Here is an 18,393-nt window from a genome sequence, read left to right as displayed (position 1 = left end):
GAAAATCATTACCGCATTGACCTAAATATTGTTTTTGCTTAGGGAACGGTCTAAAAAAAAGACGAGTCATCTTAGAAACAGGCTGTTGTTGTTGTCAAAGAACTCCGGCTTATTAGTGATTCCCAGAGCCCAAAAAAAGTCTGCGGGCTATAGAGCGTTTTCTATTTGGGCTCCAGTACTATGGAATGCCCTCCCGGTAACAGTTAGAGATGCTACCTCAGTAGAAGCATTTAAGTCCCATCTTAAAACTCATTTGTATACTCTAGCCTTTAAATAGCCCCCCTTTTTTAGACCAGTTGATCTGCCGTTTCTTTTCCTTTCTCCTCTGCTCCCCCGTCTCCCTTGTGGAGGGGGAGACACACAGATCCGGTGGCCATGGATGAAGTGCTGGCTGTCTAGAGTTGGGACCCTGGGTCGACCGCTCGCCTGTGCATCGGTTGGAAACATCTCTGCACTGCTGACCCGTCTCCGCTCGGGATGGTCTCCTGCTGGCCCCACTATGGACTGGACTCTTACTATTATGTTGGATCCACTATGGACTGGACTCTCACAATATTATGTCAGACCCACTCGACATCCATTCCATTCGGTCTCCCCTAGAGGGGGGGGTTACCCACATATGCGGTCCTCTCCAAGGTTTCTCATAGTCATTCACATCGACGTCCCACTGGGGTGAGTTTTTCCTTGCCCTTATGTGGGCTCTGTACCGAGGATGTCGTTGTGGCTTGTGCAGCCCTTTGAGACACTTGTGATTTAGGGCTATATAAATAAACATTGATTGATTGATTGATTGATTGTTTAGCGTAATAAGTTCAACGCACAGGGAGAGGCAGGAGCAGAGAGACATGGCTTGTGGTGCATTTTCTCTTCTGTCTGTGTCATTTCTGCATACTTTTAGTTTAATAAAGTTCAACACTAGTTCGTGTGGTGTTCATGGCTGAGCGCTTCGTGGATGTGTGCACAATACAGGTGCATCTCAATAATATGTTTGCAAAGCTAATTAATTTCACTAGTTCAATTCAAAATATGAAACCTATTTTGTATAGAATAACTACAATACACACAGAGTAGAATATTTCAAGATTGTATTTCTTAATGTCTTAATCATTTTGATGATTATGGCTTTCAGCAAATAAAAACCCCAAGTTCAGTGACGCATGAAATTGGAAAAATTTACAAAAAGTTCAATATTGTGAGCTATGGGGTCTTGCTCCAATCAGCAAATGAACTGCAAAAATGTCCCGCGTCTTCAATTGGTCTGAATTGAACTGCTGAAATCAATATGTAAAGTACATGATATAATAATTTCTTGGGATCCTATATGTACATAGATTTATGTTTTTCCCGCCTCAACCAGTATGAAGGTTTTGCGCAGGATCATAGTTGTTCCCAGTATTGTACTCCTTTGTACGGAAATTACAGATTTTGTTCCTAGTATCTACTGGAGACATCCACCTGGTTTGGGGGTTCCAGCCCACACTACCCTGATCAATACTGGAATCAATGCTGCCCTCTCATCCCACATTTTCTCCAGTTCTTCCTTCAGCCATTGGTATTTTTATAGTACAGGTGTCAGTACAAGCACACACTAACTGTCAGGCTTGTCCCTGAAAGTTTGGTTAAGTTTTAGTTTTTCCTCTGTGTTTGTTTTATTTCCTGTCAGTACTCTTATTTTGGTTCAGTTTCCTGTTTGTCTCTCTGAGTGCTGTCCCCTCAGCTGTGGTTGATTGGCACCTGGCCACACCTGGTGTCAATCAGCCAGCTGCTATTTATACCTGCCCTGCCCTCCAGTCACTGCTGGATTATTGTCATTCCTACCTGTCCTTGTCGCTGTCGTCATAGCGGTAAGCTGTTCCTTATAGCTATTTACAGTTGGTTTCTCCAAGCTTCTTGTTTTCCTGTTAGCCAGATCCTGTTAGCCGTTTGCTAGTGATGGGTTGATGAGGCGTCATGAAGCGTTTCGACACATTGCAAAACTGTATTGATACTGTGTCGATACTGTGTCACTAAATACTGACATCTGCTGGACATTAAAAATCTCTACAGGCAACCTATGGACCGACTCAACTGACACTGATTTTATGACCTAGTATATACAATAATATAAACCAAGTCATTGTATTTAATTTAGGATTATTTCATAACTTCATTTAAATAAAAATATCTTTTTTTATCTTTTTTAGATACAGTCAATAAATAATGTGAACATGTATCATAACATGGAAATCTAAGAGAACGTGTTGTGAATGAGGATGCTTGTGGACTGGGAAATTATTTTATTTTTTTTACACATTTTTATTTTAAAAAAATCCGTTTTTCCAACGTATTCAATTTTAGACGCTTTCTCTTCTTAGTTATTATTTCTCCGGCTGTAGAAAAGACCCGCTCACAGGGCACAGAGGAGGCGTCAGTGCGACACAGTTCGCGTATCGGTCACGTGACCAAAACAGCTCATGATCGGTCACGTGACTTTCTAAAAGCGGTACGCGCACCGACACAGGGTTTTGCTATATGAGGTCGACGCATGCCCCGATGCATCGGTGTTGCCGGACCCATCACTACCGTTTGCTATTTCCAGTTTTTCTGTTTTCTGGTTCCTGTTTCCATTTTGCCTGTTCCTAATTTGTGTTTTTGCTTTATTTTGAACATCAAATCATGTTTTCTTGCTCAATGCCTGCCGCCATCTCTGCATCTTGGGGTTCGTCACCAACACACTCTGACACTAACAGTTGTATTTACATTTGTTTGAACGATCAGTTAGAACTACTACTTTCCATTTCATTTTGTCACTACCAAAATGAACATGCCACTTAAACGTTATCATATGTTTCGAGTGTGACTTTTTCGGTAGTGACAATTCTAGCTAATTTTGACCAAAACAAAATAATGCTAGCAAGCACATTGTACACTCATAAAAACATAGTTGCATAAAAAGCTGAAAAAGTGTACACAATTGAAGAGAATATGTGTTGGTAGTGACAATTTTTAAAAATACACACTGATTTTCAAACTTTAGAACACATTTATTTAAAAATGGAATGGTATTATGCTACTTACCATGCAGCCATAAGGGGCAGAAATGCAGAACATTAAAAACATGGATCTTGCAAAAAAACGACACAAATGCTGGCTTCCTCACTGATAAAACATGGTCGACATGTGTCTGCTAGCCCACTTCTCAAAGTGTGGGAAGTCACATTAGTAAAAGAGGCTTCCTAATACTGAGTCTGATTATCAAGAATATTGTCACACTTACCTAAAAAAAATGTTAAACACAGTGTACAAACTACAAATTCATGGTGTACAAATGTATGTGCAAAAATTATTTTGGTGACATTGTGACAAGCAGTCCAGCCAGTAAGCCACGCCACCTCCTTTCCACGCACACAAGCAAAAACAGGAAGCAGTAGAATTCCCAAAAGCCTTGCATTAGGTTAGTAATTTGTACTCATATAAATGTTAAAAAAAACATTTATAACACAGTCCAATGGACAAATATTACATATTTATTCATGTTTTTTTTTGTTTTTTTTTATCATGACAAGTGAGGCTCTACCTCCCCTGACCGTGCATGCCTGCTGTAATTAAGACATGCACAAACGCCCATCTTTCTTGCGAGCACAGACAAAATGAGCAGCGTTTGGGAAATTTAGATTTTACATTAAACTTCTTGGCAAGTATGTCTTGGATGTACTCCTTAATGCAGTGTTTTTCAACCACTGTGCCGGGGCACACTAGTGTGTCGTGAGATACCGTCAGGTGTGCCGTGGGAGATTATCTAATTTCACCTATTTGGGTTAAAAATATTTTTGCAAACTAGTGATTATAGTCTGCAAATGATGTGTTGTTGTTGAGTGTCGGTGCTGTCGAGAGCTCGGCAGAGTAACCGTGTAATACTCTTCCATATCAGTAGGTGGCAGCCAGTAGCTAATTGCTTTGTAGATGTCAGAAACAGCGGGAGGCAGTGTGCAGGTAAAAAGGTGTCTAATACTTTAACCAAAAATAAACAAAAGGTGAGTGCCCCTAAGAAAAAGGCAGTGGAACTTAGGGAAGGCTATGCAGAACGAAGCTAAAACTGAACTGGCTACAAAGTAAACAAAAACAGAATGCTGGACAACAGCAAAGACTTACTGTGGAGCAAAGACATCTGAACATGACGTGACAATCAACAATGTACCCACAAAGAAGGATAAAAACAACTGAAATATTATTGATTGCTAAAACAAAGTAGATGCGGGTAATATCGCTCAAAGGAAGACATGAAACTGCTACAGGAAAATACCAAAAAAAGAGAAAAAACACCAAAATAAGAGCGCAAGACAAGAAGTAAAACAGTACACACAGGTAAACAGCAAAGAAGTCCAAATAAGTCAGGGTGTGATGTGACAGGTGGTGACAAGAGCTATAGTGATGCATGCTTGGTTATGGTTTAAAGTCATATCCAACAATTGCGACAACGACTTTTTACTGTCAACTGAGTTTAGTTTTTAATGATTTCTGCTGGTGGTGTGCCTCCGCATTTTTTTCAACGGAAAAAATGTGCCTTGGCTCAAAAAAGGTTGAAAAACACTGCCTTAACGTCTTTGAACAAAGGCTTGGGGAGCGCTGCATAGGTTCTTTGTATGGCAATGTCACTCTTCAGGGTTATTCTGATTTGGAGGTCCGGTATGCATCTTCAGTTCATAGGGCATTTGTCTCACTATTGCTTGCAGATCTTCACTTAAATGGAGGGGAGAGACCATAGCTTGGATGTTTCGTCAGTTTGGTCAATGTCATCTCTACTCATCGGAACAAGTGAGTCCTCCTCATTGTTGATCTTTGTGCTAACCCTCCAATTTGTCTCCACAATCTTGTATATCTAATCTCCTTACAATTGATTTGTTCGAGAGATCTGTTGGTCGAGGTGACCAGAGGATGCAACAGGGTTTCGGGTTTTGGGGTTTCTAGTTCGTCATCTTGTTCGCCCTTGCTCAAAAACCAATTATAAGGCAAGTGTGGCAGTGTAGCATAACTTTAACTCCACTGGACAACACACCTCATACGCGCCTGGTTTGCCAGGGAATAAAACTTGGCAGAAATTATCCGTGATGCACTTTATACAATATGTCGCTATATAGCAAATAGAGGTACACAATAATGTGAAAGAGAGGTGTATCTTGCATCTTGCACTTATTCTGTAATCAATTACAAATGGTCACGAAAGTATGTGACGCACAAGTGAGACCAGAGGTCTGCCACCACTAGCCCAGGGAGTGTGTACCACTAGAGTGGAACCTTGATTTACGTGCTTAATTGGTTATACTGTTTCACTCCGCCCACTGTTGAGGTGGGCGGAGTCGGGGGGCGGGGCCGGGGTTAAGGGGGAGGAGAATATTTATAACTAGAATTCACTGAAATTCAAGTATTTCTTATATATATATATATATATATATATATATATATATATATATAATATAAATACTTGAATTTCAGTGTTCATTTATTTACACATATACACACATAACACTCCTCTACTCATTGTTGTATTTGAAAGTGCAATGCTTTGCAGCCAGTAGCACAGCCTTTGAAGGAGCATACTGTAGGTATGGGCAGCATCTGTGAAATTTAATTTGCAGGATTGATTGATTGATTGAGACTTTTATTAGTAGGTTGCACAGTGAAGTACATATTCCGTACAATTGACCACTAAATGGTAACACCCAAATAAGTTTTTCAACTTGTTTAAGTCAGGGTCCACTTAAATTGATTCATGATACAGATATATACTATCATCACAATACAGTCATCACACAAGATCATCACATTGAATTATTTACATTATTTACAATCCGGGGTGTGGAGGGGGGGTGTGTGTGGGGGGGTTGGGTTTGGTTGTTATCATCAGTCAAAGGAAAGGAGTGGGTTTAGGGTTGAATTGTCCATCCTTGTTCTATTCTCTGTCACTATCTTTCTAACCATGCTCAACACTCTCTCTGATGACTTGCAAGCGTACTTCTTCTTCTTACTCGTCGTCGCCATGACTGTCTCTTCTTCGTTCTTCTGCTTCGTCTCCTTCTTGTTGTGTGTGCAGTTGTGCACTCTCCAAAAGCCGTAGATGTTATAACGTGACCGAGCCGGCACGCTGTTTATATAGACGAAAAGCGGACGTGACGACAGGCTGTCCTCACTCAGGTCCGCATGGACCTGGAGGGGGCGTGCCTTTTTGTCCGGCTGGAAATCGGGAGAAATTCGGGATAATGGTTGTCCCGGGAGATTTTCGGGAGAGGCACTGAAATTCGGGAGTCTCCCGGAAAATTCGGGAGGGTTGGCAAGTATGGGCATAGCAGGAGCAGGGTTGCTTACATCATGTCCACATGTCCAAAAAATACTTACTTTTTAAAACAAACTACTTTTGTAGTAACAGACTACTTTTGTAGTACACACAGCAAGATACCTGAACAGTGCTTGCGATGAGGCGGCGACTAGTCCAGGGTGTAGCCCGCTTTCTGCCTAAATGCAGCTGGGATAGGCTCCAGCCCCCACCCCCAACTTGACAACCCAAAAGAGCATATTTGTCATTTTTCAAGCTAACACACAAATAAAGACAGTCATCTGAGCAATATATAGATTAGTTTATAACACTGTTTGCTGTATGCACACTAAGTGTAGTTATACACAATATAGAATACAAGTAGTTCTTCATATGACTATAAACATGCACACATATTTTCATTCACTGTACACTGGCTTTGAGTGTTCTTTTTTTTCAAACAAACTATGGATCAGTGATATTTTTTGTTGTCATCTTTGCCTAAATAAATAGTACACCTTCATGATAAAATGTCCACATTACGTTTTACTGATGGAACAGAAAATAGTTACAATTGAACATAATATTAAAAATATGATTTCTCTTTCTGTGCGGAGTTTGCATGTTCTCCCCCCCTTCCTCCCACCTCCAAAGACATGCACCTGGGGATATGTTGATTGGCAAATACAAAAAAATGGCCCTAGTGTGTGAATGTGAGTGTGAATGATGCCTGTCTATCTGTGTTGGCCCTGTGATGAGGTGGCAACTTGTCCAGGGTGTACACCTTCCGCCCGCATGAAGCTGGGATAGGCTTCAGCACCCCCGCGACCCCGGAAGGAACAAGCGGTAGAAAATGGATGGATGGATGGATAGGTTATACACTCCAAATTGCCAACAGTTCATGTATACAACTTTGTGTATGTGTAACACTGAATTATAGCAGTTCTTGACACATTCTTAATATTAAAGTTTGCGCGTCAAATACATGTTAATGTTCCATTTCCATTATTTCATGTTAAATTAATACAGGAAATGATTTTAAAATAATGCAATGCACCATATTCAGATTTATTGAAAAGCATTTGTATATATTAAATTATGCAGAGATGATTTATTATGTTGTACAGTAATTTTAATAACATTAATATAAGTGGTATCAAGACAAATTCAAAGATGTGTTATCCTTTAAACTTAATATTTTGGTCGACAAAATTTACTGTAATTTTAGTCGACTGTTGAATGTTGAGGAATTTAGTCGATAAAAGTAGACTAAAACTAAATCAGTTTAGATGAGTAAAATTAAAATACATTTTTATCAAAAGACTATAACTAAAACTAAATTAAAAATGCTAACTTAGTGGTTGTCTAGCAACCTGAAGCTCTACAGCAGGGGTCTCCAAACTACGGCCCGCCAGCATCCAAAATCCGGGCCCACGGGACGTCCCAATTTAAAAAAAAAAAAAAAAAAAAAAAAATAGTTTTTTTGTTTTTTCCATTATAATTGTTTTTAATCTGTCCTTTCTAATCCATTTTCTACCGCTTGTTACTCTCGGTGTCTCCTAGCCGCTCAAGGAAAATCATATTGTCTAAAAATGCATTTTCCCATCGATAACGTGACATCATCCCGCTCGGAATATATATATATAAATATATATATATATATATATATATAGCCCAGCCCCAGGCCATATTCATTTAACCCAATGTGGCCCCCGAGTCAAAAAGTTTAGTAGGACTACACATTAGTTGAAATAAGTAAAACAATAATAAAAAAAAAAAAATTGTAGAAACGATTTTAATGTTGGGGCAGCACGGTGTGAGAGGGGTTAGTGCATCTGCCTCACAATACGAAGGTCCTGAGTAGTCCTGGGTTCAATCCCGGGCTTGGGATCTTTCTGTGTGGAGTTTGCATGTTCTCCTCGTGACTGCGTGGGTTCCCTCCGGGTACTCCGGCTTCCTCCCACCTCCAAAGACATGCACCTGGGGATAGGTTGATTGGCAACACTAAATTGGCCCTAGTGTGTGAATGTGAGTGTGAATGTTGTCTGTCTATCTGTGTTGGCCCTGTGATGAGGTGGCGACTTGTCCAGGGTGTACACCGCCTTCCGCCCGATTGTAGCTGAGATAGGCTCCCGCGACCCCGAAGGGGATTAAGCGGTAGAAAATGGATGGATGGATGGATTTTATTGTTGTTCATATAAACAAGGTTTGTCTATAAAAGCCTGAATAGTAAAATTGTTTGTACTTGACAAGTTTACTATTCAGGGTTTTATAGACAAACCTTGTTTATATCAATTTATTGTCAGCAGATCAAATTAACTTCTTTAATAGATTTTAGTCTTGCTTGAATTTCAAAATGTTTCTCCCCAATCTGTGATTTCTGTAGCACTTACTCCAACAATTAAAGGGGCTGTTTGCAATACTTACAGAGATGTCTAGAGGGCGCTACTTTCTAATGTATTTTAAGTATTATATCCCCTCTCTTACGTGTCTTGTAGGACGTAATGACTTAACTACTCTATGTCCCTACAAGCCTGTTTCGCAGGTTTCCCTGCACAGGCTTGTAGGGATGAAATAGCCTCTGTGTTTTTTCCTGACCTAACGTATATTCCGCACTACCCCGGTATTGAGCTCTGTATAATGGATTAACCACAGAATGAATGTACGTACGTAACACATGCACACGCATCAGCTTTGGGTGTTGTTAGCTAATGATAGCAATTTACATAGTTGGCGTAAGATGTCATTAAATGCATTTTCTATCATAACAACATGACTGCAAAGTTTGTTGCTTCATTTGAGCTTCATTTGGGCTTCTATTTTATGCGTGCACGCGTTCCGTGTGCGTACGTGTTAACGAGACAGGGTGAGTGACCACCGTAAACACCAATCATTACAAAAAAATTTAGCACACAAACTTATTAATTGTGGAAAATATAGACCGTTTTAACACATGTGTTCTGTGAAATCACTAATGGTAACATAAGCCAGTCAATGGTGTGCTTGTTATATTTGTTGCTTTGAAAAATGTTACTGTGAGGAATTTGCAGCCCCTTTAAACAAGTGAAAGCCAGTCTATTAGTAACATGACGTGTGTGATTAAATATAACCTCTGCCTCTCTCACTATTAATTTGTCTCTAATGTTGTTGAGTATGGAACAGACACGGTCAGAAATGCTTATGTGACAAGGCTCTACCTGTTGGCGGTCTCAATATGAACACACGCACATCTCCAGGTTTAATAGGTCAATGTGTTTGGCAGAGTCAGTTGCACAGGTAGGCTACAGTTGTAAAAGACTCACAAGCACACAAGTGTTGCCAGATGGGAAATGTCAAATTATTGTACCAGAATCTTAAATTTATTGTAGTTTGAGAAGAATTATCCTAAATCCCCAATTTGATGTTGCTCGGTAAAACATTATTTCAGTATATAGAATAGGGGTGTGCCGTCAGGGTTGGCAGAGCCTCAATTGTCATGCTGAAAAATTATGAAAACTTAAAAGCATGTGTTAATATTTGCCCATTAATCTATGGTCTGAATGTATTTTCCGGGTTCAGGGTCTCATGCCACCCCTCATTTTTGAGGTCGTGGCTTGCTGGCTGGTCTGCTTGTCACATTGTCACCAGAATAATGCTTGAAGAGACATTTTTACAGCATAAATATCTAGTTGGACCTTAAATACATAAAATAACCCCGCTGTATTAAAAAGTTCCTTGGAGTACTCTGACTTGCCACAATGTCATAGGTGGGGCAATCGATTGTTAAACTACCAGATGCATGTACCTACAACGTTTTTTTTAGCGAGGAAGCCAGCTTTGAATGAGTTGTTTTTCTCAGATGGAATAACTTGTTTTAATACTCTGCTGATTGAGTGGATGAATGAATGAATGAATGAATGGAGGCTGCCAATATGGAGGATTATATATCCAAGACACTGTAGCGAATTCAATCAATCAAAATATAGGCAACACCTCAAACATGGCGTCGGGAGCATCTAGAAACACCAAGTTTTGAAATGAAGAGGAGACTATATTTACTTCACAAAATAAAATAACTGAGCCTTTTGAAGTGCACCGATGGGAGACAAAAATTAAATAGATTTATTCTAAAAAGTAGCTAAGAAAACAGAGACTTTGGAACAAATACAAGCGAGATGGAAGATAATGAAGCAGGTATATTACAAGGCGAAGATGATAGCAAAATAAGTAAGTAAATATATTTGGATTAACAATAACGCAGTGTTCCGCACAGCTGGCAAACCTGCACACAGCCCTATTGCAACCGGGCAGTCAAACTAGGCAATTGCCAAGGGCCCACAGCTCAATGGGGGTTCCCTGACAACGACTAGTCATATATTCAAATTTAACAGCAACAACAACTTTGTGATTCTATTACAGCAAAATACAATGACAATATCAGAATAATGACACCGTTGGAATCCCCCTCGAGGGGCACCTTCCAGCAGCCAACACACTGACACATGAGCGGCCACTCATCGCGACGTATTCTTTTGCTGACTGCTCGTCGAAATATGGTTAAAAAATGAAACAAACATACCCTTCAAGAAGCCAGAAGTGGAAGAGGAACAAGAACAAGGGAGAGAAGAAACAGCAAAAGATTAGTAAGACATCTACTTTGTGGCTCTGTAGCTCTGTACGCTCATGTAAATATCCACCATGCACACCAAAACAGATGTGCTTCATGCTTTTAATTGTGCTTCGTTAGCCCCGTAGCCAGTGTACAAAACGTAAGAATAAGCTAGGATTTATTTTAGAGCAATTGAAAATAAATTCCTATGCCCCCATCCCCACCTAAATTGTTGTCTCTGACACCAGTGATGATGAAGGTATAGTGTAATTCTCTTATCTGAATGTTAGAGTGCCCTTTTTTTAATATACTACAATAAATGTTCATATATACATACTGTACAATGTACATTCATACAAACTGTACATAGCTACTTACATACAGTCCGTAAAAAAATATTTTATCTTTTGTTTTACATATTCACACTTACTGCCCATACAGTCACTTATGGACATTGCATTATGTCAAATGTAGGGTCTGTGCTAATATCTATGTACAAAGTGCTCAACTGTTACTCTCTATGCATGTAAAATATGCTTGATATGTTCATTCTCACTTTTCTCACAGTGCCATCAACTGCCCCTCATATTTCTGAGGACAAAGATGAAGAAACCATGTTTGAGTCTGCATGCACCTCATCATGGCCGTTTGATTCCAAACCACTTACCAGTGCTGATGCAACAGAGGGTTGGAAGTATTTTCAAATAGCAGTAAGTGTTAAAATACGAAAAAAAAAATAATAGTCAGTAGCCACGTGTACATGGGAAACATTTATTTAATCTGATCATAATTCGAGTTAGAATGTTACTGTGTACATGAACCCTGATAAAAATTATCAGATTATGACGTGCCTTTTCATGCGTGTGGACTTCAATTTTGTTTCCGACGTGTGTGATCGGGTCAAAATATTCCGAATGGCGTGTTTACATGAAGCATCTTTATTTGGAATACGTTATTTTGACATGTGCAGCACAAACTGTCAACGGTAGTAGACGAAGAAGAAGCAGTGACTTCCGCTGTAAACAAACATGGCTCTGTGCATGTCTGCTTGTCCAATGTTGTCACGTTATTTATTTATAAATGTTTCCTTCTCTTTGCTACTTTTGTTTTACCTCTCTTTTTGTAATGGACCTGTTCTGTGTCCTCAATGTTGTGATATGTCCGGGTTGCTGCGCATCTTCATGTGACGACATTCTGTGTACGTGCCTTAAGGCTAGTGGTTAGCACTTGGAGTAGCTGTAAGGCCGTGAATAAAACAACTTGTTGAGACGACAGCTGGATCCCTCCTTTTATTGTTACATCGACGCATGACATTTCAGACCATACTTTTGTTTTTGCTAGACTCGATTTTAGAGCAACAAACTCAACAATATATAACGCTACTTCTGTACATGTTGAACGGGGGAGACAGCAGCAAGACAATCGCTTCATTCCGAGATAATTCAATTTAGCCCACCCCTTAATTACCAAAGTATAGCTTAGGTCACAGACATGAACAGTAAGGATAAGTTCAACCAAAACTTTTAAAAGTGTTTACATGCAGTCCAATCTAAATGACTATCGGCATTAACCATCCATCTCGATAGGAATTAAATTTTGTTTCCAACGTGTGTGATCGGGTCAGAATATTCCAAATGGTGTGTTTACATGAAGCATCTTTATTCCGGTTAGGCTTTTTATCTGATTAACTGTGTTCATGTGGACATAACTAATGTTTCTTTCATGTGTACACATGGATTTACATACATAAGCGACAGAGGTACAGTAAATATAGAAAACATACATATTTAAGATAAATAAGCTTTGCCGTTTTAAAATAAACATGGAGTTATTTATATATATTTACCCCATGTATTTTTTTAAATTGTATTTTAAAAATGTGATTAACCTAATGTAGGCCTGTCAGGGACAGGCAAAGGACCAGATGTGACCCACGGGCTGTACTTTGTCCAGATCTGAGTCAAAGCTTTGGGAATATAATCAGTTTGAAAAGCATCTTGATCAAAATTTAACTTTGTTAAAATTTTCACTAATTTGTACGTGTATGTAGCAGCCTGATGACAAGATAAACATCTTGGATTCGAATTTTGCTATTTAAACTCACATTTGTCTAGTTATTTAGTCTTTGATACAGAAACAAACAATTTTAATTTGAAAAAAATGTTGCTTATTTTGTCAAATGTTAAAATATTACAGATTTTGATAAATACATTACACATTAATTGAACTAAACAAATGGTTTTTTTTAAAATGTTAACCGATTGACACATTTTCTCCAAGGTTTCTCATGTCATTCACATCGACGTCCCACTGGGGTGAGTTTTTCCTTGCCCTTATGTGGGCTCTGTACCGAGGATGTCGTTGTGGCTTGTGCAGCCCTTTGAGACACTTGTGATTTAGGGCTATATAAATAAACATTGATTGATTGATTGATAGTCTTATATTCTCTATTTATTTCAAAAGATTAGTTTTTGCATTGGAGAGAGACAAGTAACTGTAATGTTAATTCGAATTGCCTGAGAAAATAAAGTTAACAATGTGAGAGGGTCATATGGAGTGAGGGGTAGGTGGGTAGAGACACAAAGAGAGGGTAAAAAAGGAAAAGGAGAAAACAAAATATACTGTAGAAAAGTCTCAACTTTCTTTAATTATGTTTACCCAACAGGCTTGGCATCCTCATCTAAATAGCATAAACATCTGGCCATGGCACGCCACAAGCATGGCGGCAGTAGTCAAGCAAATCTTGTGGAAAATAATGAAATTAGATCCCTGGTGCTGTGACAGTGGAAGGGCAGATGACATTCACTCCATGTTAATAAAATTGCTATGAATGAGTGAATACAATTAGGAAATTATCAGTGGCAGCAGTGAACTTTTGTAACTCACCGATGTTTGCATCATTTGATTAAGGCAGCAATTTAGACATGTTTATTTTTGTGCCTACTGTGGCTTTTATTAATTGTGATCTGTCAGTGATTGGCCTGCAATTAAACAAGTCACATATAATGTGGTTGATGGTGTGGGATGAATTGGGCTGGCTGATGGTCTTTTTTCATTACGGTGTCTGGCAGGATGAAGCAACATACAAGTTCCCCATGAAGGCAGGATGTTTTCGAAAGACATATGCAAAGGAGGATGGGATAAAGACGAAAATTCAAAAGACAATTAGTTCAACACTGCAGCTGGTTCAACACTAAAAAGGGAAGGGTCTGTCTCATGATACAGTGTCTCAATATTTAGTCTAAAAGCCAACTCTGCTTTGGCCAAACCTGTGCAGGAAAATGTAAAAAGCTAGACTAACCTTTGATGAAGAGTGGACATAGGCGTCTTTTAGTGATGAATAAGTTTAATGTTTGGGCAGCAGTGTGTTTGTATGGGTTTAGATTAGGAAGTAGAGTGTCTTGGTGGGGGGTGGCGTTGATGTCTCTTGTTTGCATGTTGCCGTTTGGGATGGTGAGTGGACTGACGCTGGTCGGTCTCCATGGTTTTGTCGGCGGCGTTTTTTTTCTGGTCGATTTTAGTGCTGTCTGGGTTTTTGCAGCGGTTGTCTTTGCTGCCATATGTTTGGGGTGCGGCGCCCATGGCTGCTGAGGGGCGTTGGGATTGTGGGGGCCTGGTTGCTTGTGGGGCGGGGCGGTCTGCGGGGAGTGGCTGGGCCCCTTTGGGGCGGGCCGTCCCGTCTTTCTGCCCGCACGGTGTGTAGTCTCTCGCTGGCTTGGGGGCTGGTTATCCTGTACTCCTCCCGTACATTGTCCTCGGTCAGGCGCGCCTGCCCAGCGGCACAGTGGGTCCGGTTCTGGGGGTCCTGTCGCTGGCTGGCCTGCCTGCCTTAAGATGGCGGTCCCTTCTTCCTTGGGCACCGCACCTTCTGTTTTGGGTTAGGCTTTCTGGATGGCTGCCACACATACTGGGAGACAAAAAAACATTGCACATGCAAACATACATAAGCACATACACACCTATATTCATACATACATATATACGTACATTCACACATATATACACAAAACATACATTCACAAACACATTCACTGTACAAACGTACATAAATACTGCATACACACATGGACATATGCATACATACACTCATGCATATAATCACGTTTCATCAAACATATATTTACGTTGTCATCCCCCTCGCCCATCTCCCACGGGAAATGGATAGGAACGCGGCAACTACTAAAGCTTAACCTATTTTTACAATAACAATCTATAAGGTTAATATAGCCCCCCCATGTGCTGTCTTTTGTAATTCAAGTAATCATTATTTTTATTCATTATTTATTCAACAGTGTTACTTCTATTTGTATTGTTATTGGTGCATTTGTTGTGCAATAATGATCATTGTCATTTCCGTGTTATTACTATCTACTTCAGTAACTCTTTATTTGCTATAATTTTTCGTGTCATATTTGTCCATTTCGTATTTGCTGATGTTGTTCTGTTATGGTTTTTGTTGTTGTTTTTTCTCTGTCTTATCCCCCTCTTGTCCCTGCAATTTCCCTCTCTGTCTTCTTTTTTCTTCTTTCTATTCACCCTGGTCAAGCTGCAACCTCATCACAGGGCCAGCACAGATAGACAAACAAGCATTCACTCTCACACACACTAGGGCCAATTTAGTGTGCTAATCAGCCTATCCCCAGGTGCATGTTTTTGGCTTATTTTGACTTCTGTATATTCAAGGTGAAGAAGATTTGGGAAGAAGCCTCCCTTCTTAATTCCATCCATTTGTGCATTGCAAAAGTTCCACAAGTAGCAAATCCACCAGCATACCTGACAATTGATAGTGTTTTTTTTGGCTTGAACCTTGACTCCTCCAAACATACCTCCTGTCAACTTGGGACGGACATTTAAATTTTTTCTAAAAAGTCCTAAAAACACTTGTGTCTTGTTGTTTTGAGGAACTTGGACATCTGTCAACACATTGGCAGATCCTTGCTTTGACATTTTAACTTTGCTAGCAAGCATAGAACACTAGGGTCCAAACCTGTGATTTACATAACTGAGGGGGTCTTCAAGGCACCCCTTTAGGTCCCCTGTTTTTGTAGTTAGTTATTTTTCGTAACATGATTTATGTACCGTATTTTCCGCACTATAAGGCGCACCTAAAAACCACAATTTTTCTCAAAAGCTGACAGTGCGCCTAATAACCCGGTGCGCTTTATTACGATTCATTTTCATAAAGTTTCGGTCTCGCAACTTCTGTAAACAGCCGCCATCTTTTTTCCCGGTAGAACAGGAAGCGCTTCTTCTTCTACGCAAGCAACCGCCAATGAAAGCACTCGCCCCCATAGAACAGGAAGCGCTTCACCCGCCCCCATAGAACAGGAAGCGCTTCACCCGCCCCCGGAAGAAGAAGAAAAAACGCGCGGATATCACCGTACGTTTCATTTCCTGTTTACATCTGTAAAGACCACAAAATGGCTCCTACAAAACGATCCGGTTCATAAAAAGACGCAATCTCTCCATCCGCACACGGATTACTACCGTATTTCACAGCAACTGAACCGCACTGTGGAACGGGAGCACGTACGGTGAATATTCGCTCCACAGGGAATGAGAAGTCATCCTTCACTGTGGTTCTAGCTTGCCATGCTAACTTCCACCCATCCAAAAGAGACCTTTCCAGCCGGCGTCATCATAAAAGCTAACTCGAAGGGATGGATGGATGAAGAAAAGATGAGCGAGTGGTTAAGGGAAGTTTACGCGAAGAGGCCGGATGGCTTTTTTCACACAGCTCCGAAGGCGAACACACCTTCACTAAGACGGGCAGATAGCGCCGGTCGACATACGCCAACATCTGCCAGTGGATCGTAAATGCCTGGGCAGATAGTTTCGGTCACAACTGTGGTCCGAGCTTTCCGGAAGGCAGGATTCACAGAACTGCTGGACAACAGTGACACTGACTCCGGTGACTTCGACGAGACGGAACCGGCCATTTTGGATCCCGTATTCGCCCAACTTTTCAATTCGGACACCGAAGACGAAGAATTCGAAGGATTTACGAATGAAGAATAACTTCAGAAGGTGAGCGCTATGTTTATTTTGTGTGTTGTGACATTAACGTTCGAGCAACATTATGTTGCTATTGTTCTACACCATTTTGAATTTTACTATGTTTGTGATTGCACATTTGCGTACATTTTGGGACAGAGTTGTTAGAACGCTGGTTTTCAATATATTATTAAAGTTTGACTGAACTATCTGACTGTTTTTTTGACATTCACTTTAGCGCAGCGTTTTTTTGACATTCACTTTAGCGCAGCGTAGGCGCGGCTTTTAGTCCGGGGCGGCTTATTGGTGGACAAAATTATGAAATATGTAATTCATAGAAGGTGCGGCTAATAATCCGGTGCGCCTTATAGTGCGGAAAATACGGTAATGAAGGTGTTTCTGTAGCTTGTTTACTTCAGATGCAGTCTGTCACGGCGCGGGCCCATTCCTCAAGGAGCCCCGCGGAGCGCACCTCACCCACGGCCACGGCCGCTCCTCTCCTGCACACGTCACGCAGCCGGCAGCTGCATTCAATATGCAATCTTGCATATCTTGCAATTCTGTCGGTGATGATCTGGCTGGGCTTCTTAAGCCAATGCAAACCTGCATTCTTGGCCAGAATGTAACCATCCGTTCGCGTACAGTTAGCCACGTTTAGCTCTATGCAACCCTGTTCTCTCTCTCTCTTTCTCTGTTTTTCCCCTCCGTGTCTTATTGTGTCTTCCTTGACGTCCTCCAAGCAGTCTGACTTTGTTCTCGCGTCGACGAGCTGTGCGTCTCGTCAATTCTTGGTTCTCTGATTCCCGGACTGTCTCCTCGATCGCCAAACCCCGCTTGGACACGGACGTTCTTCGCCCCCGCTATTGCCCCCGGACTTCCTTCTTGCCTCACAGACATTCCCCTGATCTTCCGCCTCTTGCCCAACATTCCCGGTAACATACTCATTAAATCCTACACATTGTCTCACACCATACACACTCTTGGATTCTTGTCACACTCAATTTACTTAGTTTATTCTTAGTGTTGTTTGTTATTATAAAGATGTATTAATATATATAATAAATGCATAGAACAACATTGCCCCCTTGTGTCTGTGCCGTCTACTCCTTACGTACGTAACACAGTCAGTAGTCATATATCCAACTTCTTTAGTTATACTAATAGTGTTCCTCTAGGTTCCATTTTAGTTCCTCTCTTTTTCATCATTTAGGGCAGTGGTTCTCAAATCGTAGTTGTAGGCCTAAGTATTCTTTAAAAACAAGGCAGAGGTTTTATTTAGCAAGTATTTTGTATTATTGTAACAGAGTTAGAATAGTAACACTGTTTTTGAATGTAGAACAATAAAACTGTTACACTAGAACCTTTAATTAAGTGATTTTTTTGGCATACCACATGATACAGCCCACGCACCACCAGTGGTACCTGTATCACAGTGTGAGAATCACTGATTTAGGGCTATTCAACTTCAGTTAAAAACAAAAAGTGAGACTTTTTTTTTGCAAAGGGTTCTTAAAAACACTGA

The 18,393-nt window shown here is 40.5% G+C and overlaps 1 long non-coding RNA gene across 1 annotated transcript; it reads left to right on the top strand.

Moving 5' to 3' along the window:
• The first annotated feature begins 1,804 nt into the window (after positions 1 to 1,804).
• LOC133608442 (uncharacterized) lies at positions 1,805 to 12,141 on the top strand. Its single transcript, XR_009815593.1, has 3 exons — positions 1,805 to 1,844; positions 4,713 to 4,794; positions 11,445 to 12,141. It is a non-coding gene; the product is annotated as an uncharacterized lncRNA (long non-coding RNA).
• Positions 12,142 to 18,393: the final 6,252 nt, after the last annotated feature.

Source organism: Nerophis lumbriciformis, linkage group LG02 (assembly GCF_033978685.3).
Source record: "Nerophis lumbriciformis linkage group LG02, RoL_Nlum_v2.1, whole genome shotgun sequence".
In the NCBI taxonomy this organism is placed as follows: Eukaryota; Metazoa; Chordata; class Actinopteri; order Syngnathiformes; family Syngnathidae; genus Nerophis; species Nerophis lumbriciformis.
The sequence above is the reverse complement of the archived record's forward strand: the minus strand, read 5'-3'. Positions and strand labels throughout refer to the sequence as shown.